This window comes from Tenrec ecaudatus, chromosome 17, assembly GCF_050624435.1.
Source record: "Tenrec ecaudatus isolate mTenEca1 chromosome 17, mTenEca1.hap1, whole genome shotgun sequence".
NCBI classification, from domain to species: Eukaryota; Metazoa; Chordata; class Mammalia; order Afrosoricida; family Tenrecidae; genus Tenrec; species Tenrec ecaudatus.
Window position 1 is genome coordinate 9675731 of NC_134546.1, and position 15275 is coordinate 9691005.

At 41.0% G+C, this 15275-nt stretch overlaps 1 protein-coding gene and 1 non-coding gene across 3 annotated transcripts in view; one reads left to right on the forward strand and one right to left on the reverse strand.

The window, feature by feature from the left end:
* Positions 1 to 15275, reverse strand: part of WDPCP (WD repeat containing planar cell polarity effector) — a 392539-nt gene that overhangs the window by 206267 nt on the left and 170997 nt on the right. The window lies entirely within an intron of this gene.
* LOC142431193 (small nucleolar RNA SNORA67) lies at positions 2228 to 2371 on the forward strand. Its single transcript, XR_012780738.1, has one exon. It is a non-coding gene; the product is annotated as a small nucleolar RNA SNORA67 (small nucleolar RNA).

Below are 15275 nucleotides of genomic sequence, written 5' to 3' on the forward strand. Positions count from 1 at the left end.
CACACGCGGGCTGGAACCCTTATTTGGGACAACTGAAGGAGACTTGGTGGTGCAGTGACCCAGCTGCTAACTGAAAAATCTCTGATTCCAACCCACCAGCTGCTCCTTGGGGGTCAGTGTGAGACAGAATGTACTTGATGGCAGTGAATTTTATCAATAGAGAGCTCTGTGGTCTTGGGGGGTTAGCCTCTCCGAACAGTAATTTCTGAGGAGAAAGATCTGGATACCGAGGTAAGGAAACAGGTAACAAAATGGATGGAAGATATGGATACTAAATAAAAACTAAATTTGGTTATTCATAATACAAAGCTGATATTTAGTTTCAGACGGGCATGTTTAGAAAGCAACTCAAATCACAGACAAGCTAAAGCTGGGGAGTTGATTTTAAATTGATCTGATTTACAATATTAGCACTGTACTTGGCTTAGTGGCTAAGTAAACACCATTGATTGAGTACATTTTAAAGACAAGCACAAATTTCATACTTCATTGCAGGATTAATCAAATTTATTTAAATTCAAAATGAAGTGATTTTTTTTAAGATAACCCCCATGACTAAAATAAAGAGTTCAGTCTACGAAAACAACAAATATGTCCTCTGTCACAATAAATGGATCATGTACTTTAACAAAATACAACAAGGAGCCAGAACAAGGACACAGTGACAGTAAATCTGTACACAGAACAAGCTTACAAATAATTTGACAACGAACAGATCCTTAGGGCAAGCTTTTAGCTCAATCAAGGAATGTACTGAGATGCTACTGAAACATGATGTTAAGGTTTTGCTTTTTTTAAAATATAAAGGAAAAGAGGACTGAGAGTTCAGCTGAACGGCTGATGTAAGTAATTTCGTATCGCAAAGCAGGGCAATCGTCATTAGTAAAGATGAGATACAGTAATAACAATGAGGTGTCCAAAAACCCAAACTGAACTCAGTCCCGTCAAGTCCATTCTGGGTCATCGGGAGCCTACTGGACACAGTAGAACTACAGCGGTGGGTTTGGAGACTATAAATTTTAGAGGAGTAGAAAACCTTATCTCTCGCGTGAGGAGTGGTTTTGAACTCCTGATCTTGCAGTTAGCAGCCCATTGCATAACTATGTATGAGGAGCAGGGTAAGAAAAATGAGATGCAGGGGAAGAAAATCCAGTCCTTTAATTCTTTTAGGAAACTGCTAAAGTCGTGGAGCAAGAAAACCAAAGCAAAATGTTACATCTTGGATTTCAGCAGCCTTTAAACTTTTTTTTTTTAAACCATGTCCTATTGGCTGAAAGACTTTATGAAAGAAAAGTGTGTTAACATGTTTTCTAGCTGTAAGACGCCCTGGTAGTGTCACACTTAAAACCAAAAGCTGAAACATTAAATCTATTTAAGTAGTTAATGGGAGAAATGCAAAGTAGTAGTACAGACTTTAAAAAACCCAAACTTGCACCTACTAAGACACTTCATATTTACGCAGGCAGCTTTCCCTTCCAAAATGAGCAGAGATTGAAGAACTCATGGTGAGATTATCCAGGCCAGGATATGATGATGAGATAGTGGCACCAAAAATATGGTGTGTGATGAAGGGAGGAATATTAAGTGGCAATGCCCTGGAGGAAAGCAGGAGAGAGAGAGGAAACCCAGTGACATGGCCCAGGTGGCTGACACTCATGTAATCAGTCAAGATGATGGTCACCTTCCATGAGGCCTGCCCCCATCATCCTCTGCAGACTTCAAGGTCAAGAGTCCCCTTCCTTCACTAGGTGCTTGGTCTTAATCCTATCTTCAGTTCAGGGACTCCTCAGATTTGGTGAATTCTGATATCTAAAGCTCCTTTAAGGATTCCTAAACAGACCTTAAGTTTTAGAACCTGGTGGTTGGCAACTCAGGTGGAACTGCTTGTGGCTGAGAATGGAATAAAAGGAGCAGAGTGAACAGGCAAAAAGCGAGAAGGGGAAGAGCCACACTGGCCGCCACTGAGTCGCTGCAGACCCAAAGCCATGCATAGCCGGGACAGCGTAGAACTGCCCCTGTGGTTTCTGAAACTATAACTCTTTATGGGAGTGGAAGGCCCCATTTCTCTTCCACAGGCAGCTGGAAGTTTGAACTGCTGGCCTAGCCAAGGCATAACCCACCAGGCCACCAAGTCTCCTTCAGTGGGGAAACAGAATAGCTAATTAGGGGAAGGGGGGGGGGAAGAGACAGATAATGTGGCATGACCTGCTTCAAGTATGAAACCCTGGTCCAAGATGATTCCCTCTTCCAAGGGACCAACTAGTGCCCTCTCAGGAAAGTAGCAGCTTGGAATAGAACATGGCCGGCCCGAGAGGTCCCTGGGTGAAAGGAATGCTCTTCTCCTTTTGCCCTCCTCTGGCAGCCTACATAGATTAAAAAAGTATGAAACCCTGAAATGTTCATACTTTGGACAATATTCTTGTTGCTATGTGCTCTCTAGTTGATTCTGACTCATGGTGATCCCCGTACCAGAACAGAACTGGGCCATAAAGTGTCCTTATCTGTAATCTTTATGCTGAGCAAGTAAGCTGTATGTTGAGCATATAATTAGAGAAGCTGGACTCGGTGAAGAAGAATGCAGCATCAAGATTGGAGGGAGGTTTATTAACAACCTGTGATATGTAGATGACACGACCTTGCTTAATGAAAGTGAGGAGGACTTGAAGCACTTGATGAAGATCAAGGATTGCAGCCTTCAATATGGATTAAAACTCGATGTAAAGAAAACCAAAATCCTCAGAATTAGACCAATGGTAAATGGAGAAAAGATTGAAGTTATTAAGTATTTCATCTTACTTGGATCACAATCAATGCTCATGGAAGCAGCAGTCAGCAGATCTAAAGATGTGTTACATTGGGTAAATCCACGGCACAAAACCTCTTTAAAATGTGGAAAAGCAAAGATGCTGCTTTGAGGACCTGGGTGTTCTTGACCCAAACCATGGCATTTTCAAATACTTCATCTCCACAACAAAGTTGGACATTGAATAAGGAAGACCAAAGAAGAATCAATGGATTTGAATGATGGTTTTGGCAAAGAACATTGAAAGGAGCACAGATTACCAAACCCACACTGTCTTAAAAGAAGTATACCCAGCATGCTTCTTTGATGCAACGATGGTGAAACACACTGGGACGTGCTGTCAGGAGAGACTAGTCCCTGGAAAAGGACATCATGCTTGGGAAAGCAGAGGAGCAGAAAAAAATGAGGAAAGATCCTTGGCAAGATGGAGTGATACAGCAGCTGCAACAATGGGAGAACACGTGAGATGGCGCAGGACTGGGCAGGGTTTTGTTCTGTTGTACGTAATGTAGCTGTGGGTTGGAACTGACCCGACGTCACCTAACAACAAAAACAACAATCTTTCTGGGAGCAGACAGCAGATGATCTTTCCTCCTACGGAGCCACTGGCAGAGTTGGAACCAGCAACGTTCCTTTAACAGCAAAGCACGTAATCCCAGCACCAGCAGGGCTCCTTCTAAAGACAGTGACCCAAACAGCAACCTATTGCTGTCAGATCAATTTTGCCTCACAGTGACCATACTGGACAGGGCAGAATGTCCCCATAGAGTTTCTACGACTACAATGTTCCCCAAAATAGAATGCAGCATTCGCCTGCAATCTGGCTGATGGGTCTCCACAATTGACCTTTTGGTGAACAACCAGGCACATTATAACCAGCAGGGCAAGAAAACAGACGAAACAACACCCGTTGCTGTTGGGCCTATTTTGACACATGGCGACCCTCTGTAGCAGTGGTTCTCAACCTTCCTCATGCCACGACCCTTTCCTACAGTTCCTCGTGTGGTGGGTGACCCCCAACCATAACATGATTTGTGTTGCAACTTCATCACTGTCATTTTGCTCCTGGAAGGACTCGGGTTGAGAACCACTGCTCTATAGTGTTGCTGAGGTGGTCCCTCTTGACGGGGGCAGAGCAGATAGCCTCCACTTTCTCCCACAGAGCCAGCGGGAAGGTAGGGAACACCCCCATGCGGTTAGCAGCCTGCAAAGGGAGGCACAGAGAGGAGAGACCAGAATCATGGGCCGGGGTGCTAGCTAAATCGAAGGGTGGGCAATGTGAGTTATGGCCAATGAAGGGTGCTTGTTATGCCAGGCCATTAGTAGATGGTCATGGTTCTTTTGGTTCTTTTTTAAAATGTAATAAAGAAGGGTCCTGGTAGCCCTGTGGGTTAAGTACTGGCTGCTAACCACAAGGTGAGTGGTTCAAACCAGTAATTAACTAGCTTCTCCTCGGGAAAAAGATGAGGTTGTCTACTTCTGTACATATTTCCTGCTTTGGAAATCTTTTAAATGATTGCTAGGAATTGGTACAAACTTGATAGCAGTGGGTTTTAGTTTTTTATGTGATAAAGAATTGATGAGAACTGAAAACCTTTCATCTAAAAAAGCCGCAGAGAAGATAAAGGAAAACCCACAAAGGAATGAAACTCCCCAGTTTCAAAAGGAGGCAAGCTGGTAGTATCATTCCTAAGGTGAAATATTTCAGTCAAGTTTAAATCCATCATCTGTAAAATTGGAAGTACTCGGGGGGAAAAGCATCACAGAGATTATTTTATTTTTAGTCTTAAAAAGCTAAATTTGAAAAGTAGGCAGGATTTGTCCACGAGGCATAAACGCAGGGCTAGCACACAGCAGAGAGGGTATGCTCAGTGAGGGCGGTGTCTTCTCCTCCCTGGGAGATCCCTTACATTTAAGAAGCACAAGAATGCTGGCCGGCAATCACCAAGACTTGGAGACAGCTCCAGATTCTACCGCCAACACTGTCATCGTCGTGTTGCCAGCTAAAGAGGATACTTGCTATAACTCTTTTTCAGGGACACTTTTTTGATGAGTAGTCTTTTCTGGACTGAAGGTTTTCACCAGTGGGTGGCCAGATCAGTTAAAGACTATGAAGCTATCTAAGGCTCTGAGCTTAGCACCAGGAGAACTCATTCAGAAATCTGGACTTTCTCCCTCCAAAACCACCAGCTGGCTCCTCAGAAGAAAGACATGAAACAGTCTCCAAAACCCACAGGTGGGGGGTGGGGGGGACGGACAGTTCTACCCTTTCCTGTAGGGTCGCTATGAGCCAGAATCAGTGCAGTGGCAGTGAGTTTGGTTTGGAGTTTTTGGGTAGAAAATGTTAGGAACAGGAAACAAAGGATATGCTTTATCTATACTTTCTTAATATGAAACCTTCAAAATATACACAGAAGTAGAAAAAAAATTATAAATGTGCAAACCAACTTTTTGGAATACTATCTATCTTCTTGCTTAGATTTAAATTTTTTTTTTAAGAAATAAAATACCACTGATACAAGTGATGCTTTTCAGAACCCATAACCTTCCACCCTCTCTAAACAACTTAGTTGCTAATTCTGTTTATCAGTCCTGATGTCAGTCTAGATCCCTGACCAGCCCACAGCATTGCCTTGGATGTGTTAAATTTTTTCTGTGAACATGATGACACTGTGCCAAGCTGTGATTTGTGTGGTCAGTTTATGTTTTCAGGGTTTAATCATGCGGTAATTCCTTTATTTCATTCATTTAGTAGCAGCCTGCCCTTGGAATCCACCACATTCTCCTCCTACTGGTGGTTATTTAAGCAGTTCCTAATTTTGTTGTTATTGTACACACTGCTGCAGGCACTACTCTACTGTATGTAGGTGTCTAATTAGTACAAATGAAGACTCACACCTTCAATCATATTGGCTATGGCCAAGTTGCTTTCCAACAAACCAAAACCAAACTCATTGCCATAGAGTTGATGCCAAATCAGTGACCCAATAGGACAGGGTGGAACTGCCCTGTGAGTTTCCGAAACTGTTCACTGCTTATGGGAGTAGAAAGCCCAGTCTTTCTCCCAGGGAGCAGCTGGTGGTTTAGAATTGTCGACCTTGCAGTTTGCAGCTCAACATGCAACCACTAGCCACCAGGCTCCCTGCACCATGGTTTACTAATTAGCTGTCCTCTCAAGAGTGGATGCCAGTGATCTGTTGTTCCACATCTCTGCTTATTGAAACAATAAATGACAAGTGTGCTCAAATATATTTTATCTAATTAATTGACAGCTTTCCACAATCTGCCATTTGTAAACAGTATAAAAGTTAAAAAGGAGACAGATTGATCTACTCAAAAAACAGACCGAACTCACTGCCATTGGCTCACAGCCAAGTAGAACTGCCCCCTTTGAGTTTCCCAGGCTGGAAATCCTTAGGGGAACAGAAAGCCTCTTCTTTTTCCTGCAAAATGGCTGGTGGGGTTGATCGACCAAACTTGCTGTTGGCAGCCCGGAGAATAACCCACCACTCAACCAGGGCTCCTTGGCATACCTGCTAGGAAATATAAATGGTTCCTTATGCATATGCTTTCGTATGTGGAAGTTAGCAACCGATATGTTTCTATGAGGAAAATCCTGCGGCCTACAGAACAACCCACTGTAGTGTCAATGCCACACACGGAAGAGCTGTTTGAAACTACAGGTGTTTGCCATCACCAGAATCACAGCAGGCCTGATTCTGACCTGTTAGTGGTGGTGGATACATAGTCTTCAAATCTTTCTGAATCCCCAGCAAAAACAACAAACCCAAGGGTGACATCTGAAACAGAAGTAGGTGACAAGTTTCTCAGTGAACCTCGATAGAAGCAGGTAAGAAGAAGCCAGCAATAGCCCCGATCCCTGCATTTGTATAGAAGAAAACAGAAGGAAGCTGTTTTGGGTTGTGAACACACCTAAAAGTAAGCGTGGTGAAGAAGGCTGATGGTGCCTGGCTATTGAGAGATATAGCATCCAGGGACTTAAAAAGCTTGAAAGTAAACTAGCGGCCATCTAGCCTAGAAGCAACAAAGCCCACATGGAAGCAGCACACCAACATGTGTGATCATGAAAGGCCAAGGGGACCAGGTTTCAAGCACCAAAGGCGGGAGGAAAAAATCATATCATCGTGAATGAGGGGAGTGCGTGATGGGGACCCAATGCCCATCTGTAGACAACTGGACATCCCTTGCAGAGGGGTAGTGGGGAGGAGATGAGTCACTCAGGGTTCAGTGTAGCAATAATGAAACTCACAACCTTCCTCTAGTTCTTAAACGCTTCCTCCCCCCAACTTTCATGATCCCAATTCTACCTTACAAACCTGGTTAGCCCAGAGGATACACAGCGGTATAGATGGGAACTAGAAACACAGGAATCTAGGACAGATGAACCCCAGAGGACCAACGGTGAGTGTGGTGACACTGGGAGGGAAGGGGGGCTAGAAAGGGGGAACTGATCACGGGGATCTATGTGTAACCTCCTCTCTGTGGGATGGGCAACAGAAAAGTGGGTGAAGGGAGATGCCGGGCAGTGTAAGATAAGATAAAATAATAATTTATAAATTATTAAGGGTTCATGAGGGAGGGGGAGGGGAAAAAGGAAAATGAGGAGCTGATTCTAGGAACCCAAGCGGAAGGCGAATTTTGAGAATGATGAGGGCAACGAATGTGTAAGTGTGCTTTACACAATGGATGGATGTATGGATTGTGATGAGTTGTATGAGCCCCAATAAAATGATTTAAAATTTTTTCTTACCTAGAGAATTTCAAAATACTCAGCAGGTGTTCACTGGAAAGCACGGAGGGCCAATTTAAGAGAGGCTCCTGGGGCAGAGAAGACTTGTGGCCACAGAATCTCAGGGGAGGGTAGCAGGCCTGTGGTAGGAAGCACTGGAAGAGCTCGAGCAGTCGGAGCTCTGTCCTGGACAGGGCCCCACATGGAAGCAAAAGTGCTGAGAGGGGGATCGAGACAAGAAGGGAAGAAAGCAAAGAGAATGCCCAGATCAACATGGGAAGGAAATTTCAGAATGCAAGCTGCCAAACATTTTTCATGCATAGTACATGGGAACCACAGAAGAGGTGGCTCTGTGATGTTAGAAAAGTTAGCCTGAACCACCCTCCTTCTAAAGGTTCAAACAGACTAATTTGAGACCAAGCAACACAAACATATGAAGAGTATATCAAAGTTAATGTAAGAAGGGGAAACCAAGACACAACATTCCTAACAAAGAACAAAAGCATGCCAGAAAGACAGGCACATAAAACAGCTTAAAACTGTAACATACTATTTCAATATGAATTAATAAAAACATTAAGAAAATTATTCAAGAAATGAAAGAACGTAAATCAGAATCGTAAGAACCCAAAAATGAGGTGGCAGAACTCAGAATAATTAAAAATAAAAGAAAATATTTCAGAAATGAAGGCTGAAGTAGAATGGAACAGATGATGCCTGAAGAGAAGAAAGAGGTTTGAAAGGAAGAGATTTTATTAAATCAAAGAGAAATGGAGAATGAAAGAAAGGATTTGAGAGAAAGTGACAAAGAAGGAAATTCAAAATATGGCTAAAATGAAGAAGAAAACCAAATCAAGGGAATGCATACTAAAAACCATAACTCAAGACCAAACCAAATGAGACTCACTGCACCAAATGGAGTCTAACTCATAATGGCCCTATGGGTGGAGTAGCACTGCCCTGTGGGTTTTTAAGGTTGTAAAGACTGGAAACAGTTTTATTAACATATAATTCATATATACTACAATTCAATGTTTAAAACATATTTAAAAGAGTTGTGTATTTATGACCACAATCAATTTTAGAACATCTTCTTCACACTTGAACTCATTATTATGAGCTCCCTAATTCCCCACAACCCTAAGACACTATTAATCCCATTACTGTCTCTCTAACTTGACCTGTCGTGGATTTCATACACTTCCACAGACTTAAGGCTGAGATTGCCTAGTTGAGAAGAAGTGGATGACTGCGATCTCAAGGCTATAGATTTGGAAGTCATTGGACTTTGGTTCAAAGCTCCAACTTTAAGGGTTTCCAATAAATGGCAACTGAAGACTACCATGTGGTTGCTATTTTCATATTCTCTTGTGCATAACTTTCTTAGCCTTTTTTTCCTCACCAATGCAATTTTATCATTTCCTAAAACTTCTTCAGAAGAAGCCCCTGTGATTATTCTTCAGAATTCTGAAGGGTTTAGGGTAGGTGGGGTAAAGTTTCCCAATGATATCCTCATGGGACAGTCCTTTTGACCCTCAAAGATTGAGCAGGTATACTGTTGTGATGGAAAATGATTCTTCTGCATAACTTTCTTAGCCTTTTCTCTCACCGATGCAATTTTACAGTTTCCTAAAACTTCCTCAGAAGAAGTCCAGGTGATTATCCTGGGTCCTTTGAGAAAAATTATCATGATTCTTCCAGAATCCCCCCAAAAAGTCACCATAAATTTCTAAAATTCTTTGAAGATACCCCCTAACAAGATTAAGATAAGTGTATTTCTGAGAGAATTTGTTTGTAGCCATCTGCTGAACCCAGGATACATATTTTTTGGGGGATAAACTCATGCATGTATAAACTGCAACCCTAGTCGCAATTCTTTTAACCTCTTATTTTGGCATTTAAGTTGAATGGATTTATAATGCTTTCTTGAAGGCTTCTTTTTCAAATTACGCTATCTTAAAAATTTCACATTTTTAACTTTCCCAATTGTTGACATGCATGCTAATCATTGCAAAAAACGGTTATAATTACTATGAGTAAATGATCTCTGTGAGCTTATCAAAGCGAACACATCACAAAAATTTTGAAGGTTAACTCATGGCAAAACCTTAACTCATGACAGAAGTTTTAAAAGATTAATAGCTAAAGGCTTGAGATAAACAAGTGGTGATCTATCTGGAAAACAACAAAGCCCACATGGAAGAAGCACACCAGCCTGTGTGATCACGAGGTGTTGACACGATCAGGCATCAAGCATCAGAAGACCCCAAACAAACAATCATATTGTGCAAACAAGGAGGGTTGGAGTGGAGACCCAAAGCCCATCTGTAGACAATGGGACGTCCCCTTAACAGAAGGGCCACAAGGAAGGGATGAGCCAACCAGGATGCAGTATAGCACTGAGGAAACATACTACATTCCTCTAGCTCAGAGGTTGTCAACCTTCCTAATATAGTTCCTCATGTTGTGGTGACCTCCCCCCGCAACCATAAGATTATTTTCATTGCTACTTCATAACTATAATTTTGCTACTATTATGAATTGGGCAACCCCCGTCAAAGGGTCGTTTGGCTTCCAAAGGGGTCGCAACCCACAGGTTGAGAACCACTGCTCTAGTTCTTTAAAACTTCCTACCCCCACTATCATGACCCCGGTTCTAAGTTACAAATCCGGCTAGATCAGAATATGTACACTGGTACAGATAAGAGCTCTCGACACATGGAATCCAGGACAGATACCCCTTAGGACCAATAATGGGAGTAGCGACACCATGAGGGAAGGGAAAGGGGGAAATGATCACAATGATGGATGTATAACACCACCCTCCACCCCATGGAGGAGGAACAACAGAAATATGAGTGAAGAGAAATAGCAAACAGTGTAAGATATGAAAATAATAATAATTTATAATTTATCAAGGGTTCATGACAGTTTGAAAAGATGATGGCAACATATGCACAAGTGTGGATATATAGATTGTTATAAGAGCTGTAAGCACCCCCAATAAAATTATTTATTAAATTTTTAAAAAGAAATATAAAATCTAAAAAAGATCGATAGCTCTGTTTATGTGGTCTTTATTAATTTGGCTATTAAATTCAGGTGTTTTTTGTGAGTGCGATACCTTGAATTAGCACCATACTCAGAAAGCATTATGAAATCCATTGCAACTAAAAAGTTAAGATACCTGCTCAAGTACAAAAGCAAAGGGAAGGGAAAGTTGTGTGTTATCACATTATCGACAGACAATAAGTAAAATTAGTCCTGAAAGATGGTCATGACTTTCCAAAAGGAAATATGAAGAGAATGTAGAAATTCAAATGAGAATGACTACCATAGTCTATGTGGTCATCTACACAATAAACATTAAAATTTATTTTACATGAATTTACTTAGTAAACATTTTTTTCTGTACACTAACTACTATCTATGTTTAAAATTTTTTTTTTCCTAGATTACAGCACTGTCTCTGCTTGGAGCTTCTAATGAAGATATGCCCTGAGACTTGTAGTTTTCTAATATCAATAAAATAAACTTTAAAAATGGTTATCCCATCAGACAGTGTAAGACATGACAAAATAATAATAATTTATAAATTTTCAAGGGCTCAAGGGGGGAGCATAGAGGGATGGGATAAAAAGAGGAGCTGATACCAAGGGCTCAAGTAGAAAGTAAATGTTTTTAGAATGATGATGACAACAAATGTACAAATGTGCTTGACACAATGGATGGATGGATGGATTGTGATAAGAGTTGTACGAGCCCCCAATAAAATGATTTAAATTTTTAAAATAATCATTATCCACCATCACCATTATCTGCCCATCACATAGATACAATATCCACAGGTAACCTCAAGAACACAGATGAAGTAAAACAAATAAAGTAATGAGTTTTATGTTTAAAAAAGTCATCCTCTGAAAGACAGTGCAGTCAGAGAGCTCATGTCTGTGTCCTTTATTTATTTGTTGCAAAGCTGCTCAGTAAGGCAATTATCTAGTTAAAATCTGCTAGTAAAACTCACATTTGGTTCAGTTTGTGGGTTTTATCTTCTCCGTGGTCTGTTATACAAGTAAAAAAAGAAAAGAAAAAAGACCATCATACAATTTTTATTTTTTGAAGTTTGCTGTAAAGTATGGTTCTTAACTTGGGTGAATATGAGACTCACCTGGAGAACCTTTAAAAAATACAGGTGCCATCTCCTCTCACGACTTCCGACTCGAATGTAACTGGTGTGAATGCCCCTCTTTAACACTCCTCAGGTACTCGAGTGCGTGTGACCTGTTCTAGAAACCACTGCTCTGGAATTCTGCAACCGGTCAAAGAAAAGCATATCTTTTCTGATTGAACCTGGATAGGAAATGCTTTTTTAAATAACTGAATAGTTTAATAGGTTCCAAGATTACATTTTCTCCTTAGAGGGTTGCTATTGTTGTAGTTGGAGTTTAACAGCACAGTGCATCTTTCATTCTGATGGTCAGTTAGAAGTTCATTGGCTACTAAAGAAAAGAAATAAATAAATAAAAAGAGAATTGCCTGAACACTGTTCTAAAAGACTTGTGGTTTTAATGCCGGGTTTTTAAAACATTTATTATAATTCATAGTTGAAGACAACTGTTTTCTTCCACAAAAGGAAAAACAACAATTCCCCTAGATATTTCTTCCAAAAAACATTCACCTTTTGCATACTGAAGTTCACATGAGAATCTGAAGAATAAATCTACACAAATGTTTCCAAAGAGTTAATTTTGAAAGAATAACTAGAGGACCAAACCCTAAGACAAAAGCTACTTCCCCCTTAAATGAAGGATATGTCTTTATATCTCAGCATTGAAAAGGGGGCATTGCCTCTGCAGTCCTTGGTGAGTGAAAAGTCATGTGCAAGTATCATACACAATTTTATGAAAATAGACTCAAATATTTATAGAAAATGGATACTTTTCTAGAAACACACATTATGGAAAACAACTCAAGAAAAAAATAAAATCCTCTAAAACAAACAGTCCTTAAAAAATTACATCAGTGATGAAAAATCTACCCTCCTTAAAAGATAGCACACAAAGATATTTTATGAATGAGTTTTATCAACTATATTCAGGATGGTGGGAAAGAAAAAGCAAATCACACTACTACATAACTAGGATAGGCTTCATGTCAAAACTAAAGAGAATATTAAAAGTAAAATTGTGACCAACCTAATATTTGAATGTATTATAAGCCATTTTAATCATCATTCAATACCAGTTGAGTTCTAGTACATCTCAGTACTATCAAGAGAAGATGGAAAGAACACCCAGAGTCACTGTACCAGAAAGAACTAGCCAGCATCCCACCATTTCAGGAGGTAGCATATGAGCGAGAACCAGTGGTGCTGAAGGAAGAAGTTTGAACTGCACTGAGTGCACTAGCCAAAACATGGTTCCAGAAATGGATGGTCTACCCATTGCGATGGTCCAGAAAGCTGAAGAAGCACTGGAGGCATTCACTAGACTACACCAGGACATTTTGGAGACAGCTATTTAGCCAACTGACTGAAAGAGATCTATATTTATGCCCATTCAAAAGAAGGGTGACCCAACAGAATGCTCAAACTGTAGAACAATATCATTGATATTACACCCAAGTAAAATTTTGCTGACGATCATCCAACAACGGTTGCAGCAGTACATTGATAGGGAACTGCCAGAAGTTCAGGTTGAATTCAGAAGAGGACATAGAACAAGGAAATCATTGCTCAAAGCAGAGAATTCCAGAAAGATGTTGACTTGTGTTTCGTTGGCTATGGGTCACTGTGGGTCACTTTGAGAAGGATGGGATTCCCAGAACTCTTCACTGTTCTCCCAAGGAACTTGCACACGGATCAACAGACAATTGTGCAAACAGTACGAGGGCTTACTGCATAGTTTAAATTGAGGAAAGGTTGGCATCAGGGTTGTTTCCACTTACCATGCTTACCCAATCTGTATACTGAGCAAATCATCAGAGAAGCTGGATTACATGAAGAACATGGGCATCAGGATTAGAGGAAGGCTTACTAACAACCTGATGTATACAGATAACATGTCTGCCTGCTGAAAGTGAGAAGGAATTGGAGCACTTGCTAATGAAGATCAAGGATTGTAGCCTTCGGTATGGATTATAACTCAATGTAAATAAGACCAAAGTCCTCACAATTGGAACAATAGGTAACAACAAGATAAATGGAGAAAAGTTTGAAGTTGTCAAAGCTTTTGTCTTACTTGGATCCACAAACGATGCTCATGGAAGCAGCAGTCAAGTGATCAAAAGACAAGTTTCATTAGGCAAATCTGCTGCACAAGACCTCTTTAGAGTATTGAAGAGCAAGGATGTTACTTTGAGGACTAAGGTGCACTTGACTCAAGTGATGGTATTCTCCATTGCCTCATGTGCCTGTGAAAGTTGGACACTGAATAAGGAAAAGCAGAGAAGAGATGCATTTGAATTGTGGTGCTGGAAAAGAATATTGAAACTACTATGGGCTGCTAAAAGGACAAACAGATCTGTGTTGGGAGAAGTAAGGCCAGAGTGTTCCTCAGAGGCAAGCATGGCAAGACTTGATCTTACATCCTTTAGACATGCTGTCAAGAAAGGTCAGTGTCTGGAGAGGGAAAGTGGAGGGGTAGCACAGGAGAGGAAGGCCCTCAACAAGGTGGATTGACTCGTGGCTGTAGCAATGGGTTCAGGCATTGGGACAATAGTGAGGATGGCACAAGACCTTGCAGCGTTTCATTCTTCTGTGTACAGGGTCACTGTGGGCTGGAGCCAACTCAATGGCACCTAACAAAACAGTACCATCTCTCTAGAGGAGAATCAACCACTCACCACTGGCTCCCACTATAGCTAACTAAATGCAGATGCATAAAAAAGTATTGTTATCAAAAAATAGAAATCTTTATTACACAGGAATATCAAAATGAGAAGCTACTGTTTCTTGACTTAGCCTTCATCTAAGTCCAAACACTTCTGAAAGAGGTGTGTCTATGTCTCGAGCCCTTCCTTCAAGAATTCTGCACTCATCTATCCCTCACCTCAAGAGTTTCAAATCCTGTTCCTTTTAATGTTGAGTTTTAGGGACAAAATACAGTCCGAAGGGCTGCAGAACAGAAGGTGAAAGTTTCTCCCTAAAATTCTCATAGGTTGGCCTTTAAAGAATGAGCAATGCATTACCAGGATGAAAAAAATTTCTTGGTGTCACTTTCATGATCTCTTCTCCCCACCAATGCTGTATTATGTCTTCTTAAAATTTCTTCATAGCACATCCCTGTGTTGAAAAAAGAGTTACTGTTGCTGAAACCCACAGGGCAGTTTCGCCCTGCCCCACAGGGTCACTATAAGTAAGAATCAGCTTCATAGCAGTGAGTTTTACATTTTTGAAGTGGCCTTTTTGTGTCCTTCAAGAAACTCTAGTAAGATGATCTCTTTGCCATCCCCAAAAACAGTCTCTATAAACTTCTGAGCTGACCTCTTTGCTTTGAATTGAACTGGCCCCAGCAGGTTCCCTCTGAAGCCACTGTTGGATTGGATCTTTTTTGAAGGAACCCTAATGAGACTAAGTCAAGTGTGTTACGCAAAGAACCTGTCTGCAGCCAGCCCTGACCCCAGAGACATGTTTGGTGTACGCCATGCATGAACCGGAACCCTGGCAGCAATAGTTACCATATCGACTTACTCTCCCATTCTACTCATAGCACTATTACCTCA